Consider the following 15,517-nt stretch of genomic DNA (forward strand, 5'->3'; position numbering starts at 1 on the left):
GCGCAATAATTCAAAGCAGACATGGATTCCGAACATAAATAATGTAGGTACAGTAAGACGAGACGTTATGAACAAGTATATTATGTCCTGTCTGCGCAATATTTCATAACGCACAAAACTTCCGAACAACAGAATTTAACAACCTTCATATCATAAATAATTTGCAACGCAACTTACTGGCTGTCCGAGTACTCTCCGCATTCTGCAAAAATTCCTTCTTTACATCTGGGAGGTCGAAATCCGTATCCGTATGCGCCATTTCACCTCCATTGTCTTCCCGGGGCACTGGTTCCGTCTTGATGGATACATTCTCTGGATTAAGTTGATCCATGGCTCTGTTGTGCACAAAACATATATCTGAAACTTACTAAAAGAGAACATGGTTTTAACGGAACTCCAATTTGTATGAGCTATGAATATTGTTCTTAGGTTTTAATATTTTGGCAAGCGATGGAGTCTACTATAAAAATATTTTCAAATAAGAATATAGTAGTGACATTGAAAATAAGAAGATTGAATTCGGTTGAGAGAATCGTCGTCAATCGTCGGAATATAGTAATCTAACGCTCTCTTCCACTATATCGCTATATTATTTTTTTATTATTATTGTAGAAAGCAATCACTTTGTGGTTTGACATATTTAATAAAATAAAATACTTTTTTGTTTTAAAACCACGATATTTATTAATTTAAGAACCGACCGGTTTCGCTTTACTTAAGCATCGTCAGGGTACAAATTAATACTCCAATAGTATTAATTTGTACCCTGATGATGCTTAAGTAAAGCGAAACCGGTCGGTTCTTAAATTAATAAATATCGTGGTTTTAAAACAAAAAAGTATTTTATTTTATTTTTTTATTATTTTAATTACATTACATAAGATACACGTAGATAGCAAAAATGATAACATAATAATATTGCAATAACTGCATAAGTATATTAAAAATAAGTACAAGTGTTATTATGAATTGTAGGTCGATATTAGTTCTAAGCCAGGCAGATTGCCCGTTCTAAGGAAAAATATAAAACGGTATAACCGCTTTTTGCACCATGAACATGAATTTTTTAGGATTAATGACAATTTCAATCAATGCCTTCGTAACACAATTCTTAAAAAGGAGACGTCAAATTGACATTTCAAACGTTCCTCAAACATAACGTCAAAAGTTAACTTAGGTCGCACCCAACGTTTTGAACCGCCGACTGAATTATTATTATTCCGACAACGGTGTATTAATAAGTCGGTAGGCGGTTTTGCCTATACATAATCCGGGTTCAGTAAGTCGCGGGCCTGACATTGCGCGTATAGACAACCTGTTTAACTGTGGGAAAGGAACAAACCAACTGCAAACGGCGGTTCGCGTGTTCGCATTGGTTCAGGTTCACATGTATACGCGCCAATGGACATATCACAGTTTTGCATTTGTAGATAATATCAGCATTAGAACTTACCAACAACTAACACAAGGGATGATACATTTAACTGCGTTAAGAAAGCAGCGCAAGGAATATTATATAGAATTAGAGTTTAAAAACAGGATGCAACGATTGGAAACGACAAGAGCATACGTCAGCGATAATTTTTAGGTTATACGGATTATTCATAGATAAAATTAAATTCATAGACTATAAACTTACATATTTTATCCAGTTTTATTTTATTTTTTTTAGCGCTTATGCATATAATATGCAAGGTTTGGTAACACGGGGTAATTTTGATGATGCTACTTTGCCCACGTGTTTAACATGTTCTATTGTTATACTGTTTCCGAACTAACTCTCTGGGAGAGCGACCCTGTAACTAAATAAAGTGGATGAAAAATAAACTATTTATCGAAGCCTACAAAGAGTTTACAAGCTTTTTGGCATGACACTGACCAAGAATATAAAAGGAAAGTTTATTCGATTATTGATCTACTCAACACAGCCAGGTTAGCGAGGACACACGAGAGTACATGGGCTTATTCATCTTTATTTCAAAGCAATAAATTAGATTAACAATTAAATCTGAGGCTCTCGCAAAATATGATTATTCTAATAGTTTATTTCTTAGTTTCGACGTTTTTTGTGTTGCATTTTTCTAATGATAATAGTGTAAATTGCTTGTAATGCATGAAGCCTCGAGAAAAATGGTATTTCAATTTGATAAGCCAATATGATAATTTCTTGAATATAGAGTATCATTATTTTTAAAGAATGACAAATAATGTATTTTGTATAGTAATGGAGATATTTTATCATTTTAAATATGTTATCACACCGAATAAAGTATGTACCGGCATAGGCACTCAAAAAAACACGCATCTGTTCGTCTTTTCTTTGTTCATCGTCAATCTGACATTTTCGAATGAATCAGACATTTGAAAACGATTGTCTCAGACTGTATTTTCGAAAGATTTTTGACATCAAGATGTGCGAGAAGTGATTGTTCAATCGAGCTAAGAGAACGAGAGAATCAATATTGTATATATGACAATGTATTTGTGACAATTTTGAACGGCAGATACTATGCCGTATTTAATATGAAAATAACATAAAAAGTGCCTTATGGGTCTGTTTGCCCAATTTGGGCCTTTATTTCCATGCAAAATCTTGTTTCACCATGATTACGAAATTCAAATGGGAAGACGATATACAAATACAGGCAAGTGCAAGAGAAAAAGACCGCGTGCTAAATTGTATAGAACTAAAAGGTACTAAGTCAGAGGCACATTTGTTTTATTTAAATTAATATAAATGACTCCTCTAGTTTTGCTCAAACTTACCCATTTCAATAAAGACTTCCGCACACACTAAACAAGACATAAAGAAAACACGAGACAAAAATAAATGAACAAAACATAAACAAAGAATTATCGTTAAAGACGTAATCTTCGTTAGGTTCCAAATGCAATGCACCTAGATTAAGTACTATTTCCTCTACAACGTGGAACAACACATTTATTAAGTACTCATAAACGTCGAATAGATTTCTGTGCAGTAACATTGCTGATGTTTAAAAATAATGCTTTAAATTTATAAGTTTACGTAAGTTACAAATCACGCTAGTGGAACTGTGTTATTTTCCATAGAAGTGACGGCCGTAATGTATGAATTTAACATTAATTTCCATTCGCTAAGCATCAGACTAAGAATTTGACAGTCGCTGGAGGCGTACACTGCGATCAGGATTAATTGACTGAACACGCTAAATGTCACCACATATTTCAATCGGAAGGTTGTTGAAATACTTTATTCCTAAATAGACATAATTGTTTTGCATTAGTTTGGTGTTTTGATGTTGTATTGATATTTTTTTGATTGGTGGGTTTCAAAGTTTTTGATGTATTATCTTTGTAAATTTGGATAATTGCATTTTTCTTATTGCAAGCGTTGGCTAATGGAGATCTAGAATGTAAAAAATACATATTATATTCAATAAATATATTGAAGAATTACGAAAATATTTTTGAGTTATATTATATTGCCCGTAGTTGCTGCCAGTAATTTTTTCAAGCTGACGATAAATTTCGACAAAAATTCCGTGTAAATGTCAAAAAAAAAACGTTCGAAGAACGGGTGTTTCGTAAATTTTTCACTGTTTTTTTGTCGTGAAATAAATTAGATGGCCAAATAAAAAATAATGTTAATGATTCTGTCGGTATTCCAGATTTCTTTTTTACCGTCCCACATTTAGCATTACGTCAAATTTCAAATATTTTTGGTCACAGTGATTTGAAAAATTCTGGAAATATTATTATTGAATTTTATTTCAATTAAATGTTATTGATAAAAAAAAAACTGTTCTTAAAAAGAGATGAGACGTAATTCATCGGTCAACACGAGCTAGAAAAGTAGGTTGCAACAACTATTAACATTTTTTATTCTCCCGTGTATAAGTTATACGTTGAGCGTTGGCTAATGGAGATCTAGAATGTAAAAAATACATATTATATTCAATAAATATATTGAAGAATTACGAAAATATTTTTGAGTTATATTATATTGCCCTGCTAAATAAGACATGAGACTTTCCTGCAAATAAATATATTTGAAACGTTTCATTTTCATCTTTTGAACATCATCGTCATAAAGTTGTAAGTAGGTACCGTCATGGGCTCAATTAAAATAAAACTTGTGTGTCGTCTTTTGTCTATGGTTATGTCAGTCTGACGTTTCACTTTCTTCCTCGCTGTAATATTTTGGTTCCACGGCTTTCATTGTAATGTTGATAAACAGGAAGGACGCAATTCTGGTGTTATTTTAAAGTAACTAAATTAAGTTGGGATGACTCAGCTTTACCGAGAATGTGCCGTAATTTTAACGAGACGTATAAAAGTAATTCCATTGATTTGACAATGTCATCATTGGCCACTTTCAAATCATCTGTTACATAAAGCTCCCTATCGTGTTGTTTTAAAAACTTATTACTCTTATGTAATGCATATGTAAGTGTATGTTTGAATGTAATGCATATGTGAGTGTGCATGTCATCAATGTTGTGTTTGTCTGTAATTAGTTATAGTATCAACCAAATGTAATTATATTTGCGAGAGCTTTGGTATGAATCACTGTTGACACTCTTAAAAAAAATTGTTTGAGGTTATTTCAAAAACAAAATCTCTTTCAGTTTTTTTTAACTAACGTTTCTTTAACACATTTGGTAAGTACGTTAAACTGACTAAATTAGATCTTAGCTCCTTTTTGGTGCCAGTTTGTTAAGAGAATATGTCAACTTACAACTCACACTTTTCAAACCGTCAGCTTCTACAACAATCGCAATGTTATATATAGATTTACCAACGATTGTCTGTTAATTGTAGGTAATGTAGATTTTTTGTAGAGTTATTCCAACAATCCGGTTTCTACCTAAATTGCCCTCACCCTTGTTTTTATTCCATTACTTTATTTTCGATAAAAGCGAGCAAGAAGGTTTGAAAAATAGAAGGCCAAAGCAAATTCCGTCGTTGTCGCATATAGTTGCATATTTGTCACCCCCTCGTAATAAACATTATAAATCATCATCCCCAATCATCATACATTGAATAAAAATTGTATATTAATTATCGAAAGTTATTAAAAAAAACCGTTAATGTTTTGAAACAATAAATATTTGTGATAAAAAAAAAACCGTCCGTGTTGTGAAACAATACTAGATTTACATCTATAAACTATAGTGCGCACAGAACTGTAACCACTAACATCAGAACTTCCCAGTGTCCATAGAACAGTCACCACCAACATCAGAACTTCCCAGTGTCCACAGAACAGTCACCACCAACATCAGAACTTCCCAGTGTCCACAGAACAGTCACCACCAACATCAGAACTTCCTAGTACCCAGAGAACGGTCACAACCAACATCAGAACTTCCTAGTGCCCACAGAACAGTCACCACCAACATCACAACTTCCTATTCCTACTTTCCCACTCCTACTTTTTCTTGTAATAAACCCGATAGCTTAATCATAGATTTTTGTTAAAAATTGCAGTCCATTCATTGATTCGGTACGCAACAGCCTGTGTCACTTATTAAATCAGTAAATTCCATGAGTATAATATAATTTGTCTTGCGTTTACTCAATTTCAATATTGGATACCAAAAGGTAGTACTATTTTTCACAACTTGTTCGACCCACGCAAAGTACTTCGAATTAAATTTGAGATTTCTGCATTTTTTTAAAGTTGCTCTTAATATGAATCCTAACAAATTTAATGTTTTGAATTATTCATAACCTCGAGAATAACTCCCATTGAAAGGGTTCCACTGTCGATAATTTTGGTCGCTCATCTGCCACTTTATTATGGAAAGTTACCGTCAAATATTTTATTTTACTATTTTTTTCTTGATAAACTAACGAGTTCAAAAAACTGTTAAGATTTTTAATACTATATTCCAACTGCGTTCAAAACAATGCTTCTCTTAAAGCGTAGTTGATTGATTGAAACAATAAATATTGTTTTCCAATTCGTTACATTTTGTTCTGTGTTTTTTTGTCTCTTTTTTTTTTTTAGATTTATCTTCTTCTCAATGATTAATTCTACATGGATGGGTTTACCCTTCAAAAGTTATTCCAATTGAATTGAATTATTATTTTTCCTGTTACTACATAGTAAGGTTTTGCCGATAACATTCTATTATTATTCCCATATTTAAATTCATAATTTTTCGCTTACAAATAATGTTACTTTCGTTTTATTAATTTTTTATTGTATCTAAATTTTGAAGCACTATTTTTTGCCTACAAAACTTTCAAGTCATGTCAACGCGCTAGTCATCCCATCGGAAGTAAAAGAGCCCAAGCGCCGGTTGAGCTGTTCAGTGGCAAACTTTAATGAAACCGATTCATGAATCTGACAGGGCAGCCTAAATGCGATCCACGCAAATATCTACTTTACTGCAGAATTAAGAAAACATGCGTCAAATTCGCAGATGGTTAAATTTCAATTACGGCAATTCGGTGAAATTACACAGAATTATTATGAAGAGACGTTTTTTTGTATGCTGATTAAAATATTTATCTCCTTTAACCTTTCCCTTACTGTGCTAAAAAAATCCACGCGTTCCGGTGCTGTGTAGTCAATACACATCTCAAAATAAGCGATTTAATATCAGAAAAATATGAATATTCATAGCGAATCGCTTATGTTTATTATATTTTATATAAAAAGTGATAATAATTGTAATTTAATTGCTGAAAACATGAAAAAACCATCGGCAAATGATGAAAAAAATGTGCGAGGGGTCCAAATCTAACGACGGTCCGCGACCGACTGTCTGGCGGCTGACGGCTGGCGGCTGGCACACGCACAGCTATGTGGTCGTAGGTATCGATGATCTAAATCAAAATACAACTGTGGACGTGTGGATTTCTCATGTTCCCGCATAGCACGAACTAAAGCGGGACATCAATAGCGTGTCATTTCCTCGCACACTCTTCGCGTAGCAGTGTCACACGGTTGATTGTATTGGTGTATTTGTTTCCGATTTTTAACAAAAATCTGTGATTATTAATTGAATTTGAAAACTATTGAATATATTATCTTTTTAATTCACTGCCTAAATGTATAACGGAAGAATACCTAAAATCTGAACCCAGAATTTATTATATTTATAGAGTTATTAACGTTATTAGAAGCAATGTGTAGTAAATACACACCACAGATAAGGAAAGGTTAAAAAGACTTAATTATTTATTTAAAAATATGCTCACTATATAATGGCATAAAAGACAAATTTATTTATTGTTGCAGTACTTATGTAATTCAAACTGAAACCAATTATCATAACAAAACAAAACGCTAGACAGAAGGCCATGGATTTTCCCAACCCAGAGAGTGCTTCCATCAAGGTGGAACCAGAGTCCCAGGAAGAGGGTGGAGGTGAAATGCCGTATACGGTTATAGATTTCGACCTCCAGGATGTAAAGAAGGAATGCTTGCAGTGTTCTGTAAAAGGCAAAAGTAAGAAATTGTTAAATTGGTTTCAGATTCTTTGGAATGTTTCGAATTGAATTAGTTATTTTCAGTATTAACTTTAACCGTCATCGTGCCTTCAAATGTATTGGTCTACAAATTTATTTTACATGATAAATAATTGTATAAATCTTTCTCAAATCACGCATCTATAATCTTAACTACGTATAAGTAACTGAAAATGATTATTGTTTTTCTACGTCATACGCGAAATGAATTATCGTTGAACAGCTGATAAAACATTTCTCAATATCAACCAACATGATCCAAGCGGTAACGAGAGGTACTTATATCTGTTTGTGTTTGAATTTTATATTTGATTATTTGATATATACCTACGTTGATTTAATATGTATCTATGTATCAACTTATTTAATCTTAATGCAATCTTACCGTATTATTTTACTTTTAGACTTCGAAAATAAAGATCAATAATAATTATAAAAATTTAAAACACGAAACAACGTCGCAATATAACACTAGATGCAAATCTCATAAGAGAAACTTTTTCTTCTCTGTTATGAGCTCTTCGTTCTGAAGTTGCTCGATTGTAAATAGTTTTCCTGTTTTTTCAAAATTCCCGTTTCTACGCGGTTTTTAAGTAGGTATCATTTTTCATTCGTTATTTTTTATTTTATCGTTTTTTTATGAAAACATTTTGCTTTCTTAGATAAGCGCGACCTTAATTTTGGATGCTTTTTTTCAGGTAGTATTATTTTGGAGACTGTTACCATCAAGGTAGAACCTGGACCCCAGGATGAAAATGGAGGGAAAGATCCTTATACGGATATTGACATACACCTTCCGGATGTTAAAAAGGAATGTCTTGAGCGCTCTGAAAGAATTACAGCAGGTAAAACCGATTTTGTTTTGTCAAAGTTTATATTATTCGTGCCGTCCGAATATTCACGTTTTATTAATTTACTGTAATTACGCTTACTAATTTTTATTCGATTTTTTAGACTTATTGACAAACGCGAAGACGCCTCCAATGGTAAAAGGATTATCTTGTCCTCATTGCCACTACTCCTGTCCAGGCAAATCATCGTTCGAACTGCACGTGCGCACACACACTGTAGAAAGAAAAACATCATGTTCCGACTGCAACTATGCTAGTTCGCGAAAGAGAGATTTGGGGAGACACATGCTAACTCACAGTTGGGAAAAATCTTTTGTATGTTCCGACTGCAACTATTCATGTGGTCTTAAGGGAAATTTGATGAGACACATGATGAGTCATAGTGGAGAAAAACCTTTTTCATGTTCCGACTGCAACTATTCATGTGCTCTTAAAGGAAATTTGACGAGACACATGATGACCCACAGTGGAGATAAACCTTTTTCGTGTTCCAAATGTAGCTATTCAAGTTCCCAATGGGGACCTTTAAAGGCACACGTGCTGATTCACAGTGGAGAAAAACGTTTTGCATGTTCTGACTGCAGTTATTCAAGCTTTCGAAAGGGAGATTTGAAGAAGCACACGCATACTCATACCAGAGAAAAACCTTTTTCATGTTCCGACTGTAATTATTCGTGTACCCAAAAGAGAGATTTGACGAGACATATTTTGACTCACACTAGAGAAAAATCTTTTTCGTGTTCTAACTGCAACTTTACATGTTCTCTAATGAGAGATTTGAAGAAGCACACGCCTATTCATACTTGAGAAAAATCTTATCATGTTCGTAGGCCTTTCATATTATCGAAAGAGATCTTTAAAAAAATCACATTTTATTATTCATAGGGCAGCTTATCATGTTCCCAAAGGAAAGATTTAAAGAAACGCATCGGCGTCTGTTTCAGAGATGATTTGAGTTTGTTTTGTTTTTGGGTTGAGTCAGCTCTCACTCAGATGTTATGAATCTTAGGTCTGACAGCCACAGAGTTCCAGTATTCGAATTAACATAATTTAAGTTGTAAAAATGCGTAAGTTTTTCGTTTGTCTAAGAATTTTTCCTTTTTTTATCACATGGTAAACGTTTTGATTTGTTTAATTTTAATTCTAAAAAAACGATTTTTCAATATTCTTGCGTCTCATTTCTAATACGTATATATGTATTTTTATAATAATACAACTTTGTACATCTGAATTTATTGATTGTTCAAGTGAGTTTATGCGATGAAACCTAGGTTGGTAGTTTGTAAATTATGCGTTGGAAAAAAATACTACCAGAATGGGAACATTTATTTTTAATTAACATATCCCAACAACTTTTCAAAAGTATCATTGAAATCCATGTAAAAGTACGGGGTTTTTCAGAGAATTTGAACAATTCATCAAATTTCAAAGCTTATTTTCAAGATCTTTCGTTATTTTAGGTTTGGGAAACAACTGGTCAGTAATGATATAAAAACAGAACTTGAATGGAACATTTGCAGAGCTTGAAAATCAATACTGAAATTTGATGAATTATTCTAATTCTTTGATACATTTCATCTTTAATTTTCTAGTTCTGTTATTATTTCAGTTCTGTTAAGTAACTGTCCTATAATGATATTATAACAGAACTTGAAAAGGACTTTCACAGAACCCAAAAATGAATGTTGAAATTGGATGAGTTTTCCAAATTCTATGAAACCACCCATCCCAAGTGTATGTTATAAGTTTTTATGATTCCTTTTATAAATGTTATTAAAATATGTTTGTTTCCAAGATAGGTAGTAAAGGAAACAGTGTTTAATCTAAGTAGTCGCCTGTATGTAAAATAGTTTAAATGAATAAATTAATCATAACCAAAACATGCTCTTGGATTATACGGTGCGTTAACTATAAGTTATTATTCTACAAAGTGGGGCAACAGTAATTTCATTATGTAAATGTTCATTCCAATTCACATTACTTTTGCGCACGCCAATCGTAGGTATGGTTCGTAATGGTGCTGCTGTGTTCGCTTGCCACTTCAGCCCCCTCCGAGAATTCAAATCTGCTTTTTTTAGCTTTGGCACATGGTGATAAGAAATTACTTCGGAATGTCGCGGTGCCTTAGACATAAAGTCACTGTCCGCTATTTGACTTGTCTTACTTGTGGTTTCCAAACAGTGGGATGTATTTTTAAATAAAAAAAAATTATAAACAATCGCAGTACCTACTTTTCATTTTAACTTACAAGAATTATGCAATACAGATAAAATACCGGAAATCGGTATATATGCTAAAAAAAATAAAAATAAATTAATAAAGTTGATAAATAGCGTAAAATACAGCTAAAATTGTAAAAAAACACGATTTAACAGATTGCTTAAAGATGGTTAAAATTTTATTATTCAGTAACAAGTGATCAAACACGTTATTCAAACAGACGAAATACGGGTCCAAATGGGCAAAATGTCCGAACCGATCAAACACAAGTCCAATTATATAATGCTTTTCATTGATTTACAAAATTTTACCATGATTACAAGTTTAATGTGAATTTGTTTTCCTGTGTTTCTTTCACGTTTTATGTGATTTTACCTTATAATTATAATATGCCTTTACCAAGTTTTACCGAGTTTTAGTGTCGTTTACCAAGTTTACAATTTCTTGATTGTTTTTACCAAGTTTTATTATATTGAACATTGTATTAACGTCTTTTACCTCATATTATCATTTTTTTTCAATGTTTCATACCATTTTTTATCGTTCTTCCATGTTTGACCTGTCAACCGCCTCAATAACAATCTCCAGTACTTTCCAGTGGGATTTAAATCAAAATAATACCTTAACAATTACAGTACCCACTGAGCCTTGAGTTCATTTTCTCAGGCTAGCGCTTTGTCATATTGAACATTATTCTTCTTAGGAAACGTTTATACATCTGCATTCAATTTTTTTTTATAAAATGTCATTTTTTTGGGCTGATGAATGAACGGTGTTGTTTCTGTTTGAGTGCAATTATAATGTCTATGGTCGCACTTTTTATATGAGCTTGAGTTTTTTCTATCCTCGTCTATGGTCAACCATAGGACATAGGTTGAGGATAAACTTTCAGAGTGGAAGATACTACCAGTATCGCCCTGGTGTAAGACCACCATTCAGAATTGAAACGTTGCTCCAAATGGCTTTAGCCGTGTTTAGTGACTAGATCGGAATGGCCAAATACTTCCCCACCTTCCTCTTTCCCTTCCCCACTTACCTTCAGCCTCACAACATCCCCCAATTGGGGATGCCATAGTCTCACTGGCTCCAGACGGGAGCAGTTGGGACTCTTGTGAGGTATTCACTATAAAAAAAAAATAAAAAAAAACTTTCCTCATTCAAAAAGCCCGAAGACTAGCGAGTGGTATATGTATGGTACCGACTCACCACGCACACTTCTTGCCTCATTCACATTCATACATACGCAATCTTATAAATATATTATATTCGTGTTAGAACGTTAGTTAGTGTACTAACGTTTTAAAATAATCGTTTTTCAGTTTAAAAAGGGAAACAAATTAAGTATTATACCATACAATAAAAAACAACAACAAAATTCTAGAGAAACAAAAGTTAATCCGTTAGAAATAGTGAAGATGCAATTCTAATTTGTTAATAATTAGTGTTTTGTAATTGGCTTTTAATTAGTATTAACAGTTTTTAATAGTCTCCTGATGAAGGAAGGGCCCTTCCGAAACGGTAGAGTTAATAAAATTAAAGTGGTCAATAGCAAATGTATGTCTTTTTAAAAATGAATTAGTGAATTCTCGAGCTATTTTTAAATTAAGAATTTACCAGCGAGGTACGAATTTACCATTTTTAGGAAAGCGAGTGAATGGATTGAATATAATCTGATAACACTCAACATCTAAAAGATAAAAGACACGTGTTTTTCCTTCGACGATTGAGGACAACGGACTCCAAATCTTCGACACACATTCAAGATTGCACCCAAGGCTTTTTCTCTGTTCTGTGGTTATCTTAGTGTACAAAATAAAAGTCTCGTTTAATTCAGATGCAGCGTTTATTTATGAATTAAGAATCGTTTCACAATCACAATATCGTCGATTCAATATTCATAATCGCTAGTTTCGAACAATACTATTCTGTGATTGGGTCCGAATGCGTCTTGGTAAAGTTTAGTGAGGAGGTATGAAACACGTCTATTAAAATTTCCATTTGGAGAACGAATTCTTTCTATTTCAATTTAAATAATGAATAGTTGCACTCGGTACTTGAAAAAGAATTTTCACAACTGTGAGTAAGCATGTATGCCATCAACCGTCCTTTTTGAGAACATGAATAATTGCGTTTGGAACATGAAAACGGTTTTCTCAACTGTGAGTCAGCATGTGTCTCGTTAAATGTTCCTTTCGAGAACATGTATAGTTACAGCCGGAACATGAAAATGGTTTTTCTTCACTGTGAGTAAGCATATGTCTCGTCAAATGTCCCTTTCGATAGCATGAATAATTGCAGGCGGAACATGAAAAAGGTTTTTCTCCACTGTGAGTCAGCTTATGTACGGTCAACAATGCCTTTTGAGAACATGCATAACTACAGTCGGGACATGAAAAAGGTTTTTCTCCACTGTGGGTCAGCATGTGAACCGTCAATGATCCCTTTTGATAACATGAATAACTACACTCGGAACACGAAAAAGGTTTTCCTCCACTGTGACTCAGAATGTGTCTTGACAAATTACTCTTTAGAGAACATGAATAATTGCAGTCGGAACATAAAAATGGTTTTTCTCCACCGTGTGTCATTATGTGCCTCGTGAAATTTGCCACTTGAGTACAAGAATAGTTGCAGTCGGAACATGAAAAAGGTTTTTCAACACTGTGAGTCAGCATGTGTATCTTTAAATTTCCCTTTCGTGCACAAGTATAGTTGCAGTCGGAACATAAAAAAGGTTTTTCTCCACTGTGAGTAAGCATGTGTATCTTCAAATTTCCCTTTTTAGAACATAAATAACTGCAGTAGGAACATGAAAAAGGTTTTTCTCCAGTATGGGTGCGCAAGTGAACGTTTAACTTTGACTTAAAGAAGCAGGAGTAGTTACAATGGGGGCAGGAGAATCGTTTTTCCACAGAAAGCGTCTTCAGATCTGTCACTAAGTCTGAAAAAGATTAGGAATAAAACGTATTAAGTGTAAGCACAGTTAATTTATAGAAGTTAAAATTAGAAAGCAAGAATTCGTAATTCTAACAGAGAAAATCGGTTTCACCTGTTGTGTGGGTAATTCCCTCAAAGCGTACCGAGCATTCCTTTTTAATATCCGGCAGGTCTTTGTCAATGTCCATAGGAATTCCCCTTCCATATTCTTCTCGGGGTCCTGGTTCCGTCTTGATGGAAACAGTCTCCACTTTAATGCTACCTGAAAAGAAAAAACAAAATGTACGCAAATGTACAGACTTTGACAGAAATAAGGGTAGCATAATTTTAACTAGAGAAATAATTTTGGACACCAGAAAGAAATAATAAAAATAAAAACGCAATAGACAAGAACTTGTGATCAGACAGATTTGAAAGAGACAACCAAAAGTTCAAGAGTCGGGTAGGAATAGGTTTTTAATATTATCCACAAAATTCAACAAGCCAACATAAAATATGTCAATATTGGGTTACCACAGTGTGAAAACGCTGTGTGGGAGAATGGATAATGTACTTGCGCTTATACATACTGCAATGTGTAGGTTAGAAAGTTGAAGGAGTTCCGAGCAGTCTAATTTGGAGGTTAGTATTTTAAATGAGAAAGGCAAAACAGTTATTCTTCAATATAAGTTACACGACGAAATACAATATTCTACTGCAGCACACATAAGCGTAACTACATTGTCCACTCTCCGGTACAACGACTTCACAGCATGGAAAATCATTACTAGGGTGATATTCAATCCCAACTTGGCAAGTTTTGTGGATCATTTAAAACATTTATTTCAACAATACTCCTAAACACATCATGTAAACCTACAAATAGCAGTAATTTTCTGTTTTTGTTTCTTGTGTTTGTATGACTTGTTGCATAGCTTTTCTCAAATGTAATTGTATTCTTATTTTTTATGTTTCAAAGTATCTGTCAAATTAAAATGATAGTACCAATCATGTAAAAACCCTCTGGGCGTTAAATAAATAAATAAATAAGTTTAATAGCAAAGGATAATTTATGTATTCTAGCTAAATATTTTATTTAAAATATATGATGGTAAAATTATATTTGCTCAATTTTATTGATATGAATTATGTAAGAGGGAGACCAAACAACTATTCTCACTAGAAACAGTTTTTTTATGACTTTTTGGTCGTTTTTAATATGAAGACAATTTGGTATATGTTTCTAGCAAAGCTTAGTTTTTCATCCAAAATGATACTAAGATCTATCATTTCTGTGACTCTTTCAAATGTCGCGTTGTTACTGAAATATTCGAATACAATAGGAGAATTATTTTGATAGAATTCAAAGTTTTGCACTTTTCCGCAATTAAGAATAGATTTTTTTGTATGCCCCAATCTTAGTAATATTTCAATGTAGTTGTTTAATATTCAAACAGTTTTATTATCTCCACATTCCAGTTTCTCCCCAAATTGCCTTTTCCTTTGTTTTGTTACATTCCTATAGGTCTTACATTCGGAGAAAGGGAACTAGAAGAAGATTTGAAAAAGAAGCCCACAGCAAGTGTTATTTTGTTTTATGTTCGTATACTCGTCGTTGTTGATAGTTGCACATTATTTCGTTCCTCGTCACAATTAATCACATTTCAAAATGCGAAAAGTCCGTAAGAGAGTGTAAATCATTATACCCAATTTTAAAAGATTAAATATTGTTAAATGGTGATAGCAAAACAGTTCCTGTCGTGGAAACACCGGCGCTAGACGTATATCTATGAACTAATAATAGTGCCCACGAAATATTCCAGAAACCACCTGAACTTACAAATGTAACAAATATTAATATTATCAAATATCGGCGAGTGATTTCAAGTCACTTGAATGTTTGAAAAAATTGTACACTTCTTTAGTAAGAAGCCAGGTAGAGTATAATTCGCATTCAAAAAAAAAAAATTATATATTCAATAATATTATTAGATTTATAAAAAGAGGTTATTTTTAAACAAGTTCTGCTGTGTAATTATTATTACGCGTGACAGCTGTTTCGCCTT

The sequence above is a fragment of the Hesperophylax consimilis genome, chromosome 20, assembly GCF_061612785.1.
Source record: "Hesperophylax consimilis isolate HC1 chromosome 20, BYU_Hcon_1.0, whole genome shotgun sequence".
Lineage (NCBI taxonomy): Eukaryota > Metazoa > Arthropoda > Insecta > Trichoptera > Limnephilidae > Hesperophylax > Hesperophylax consimilis.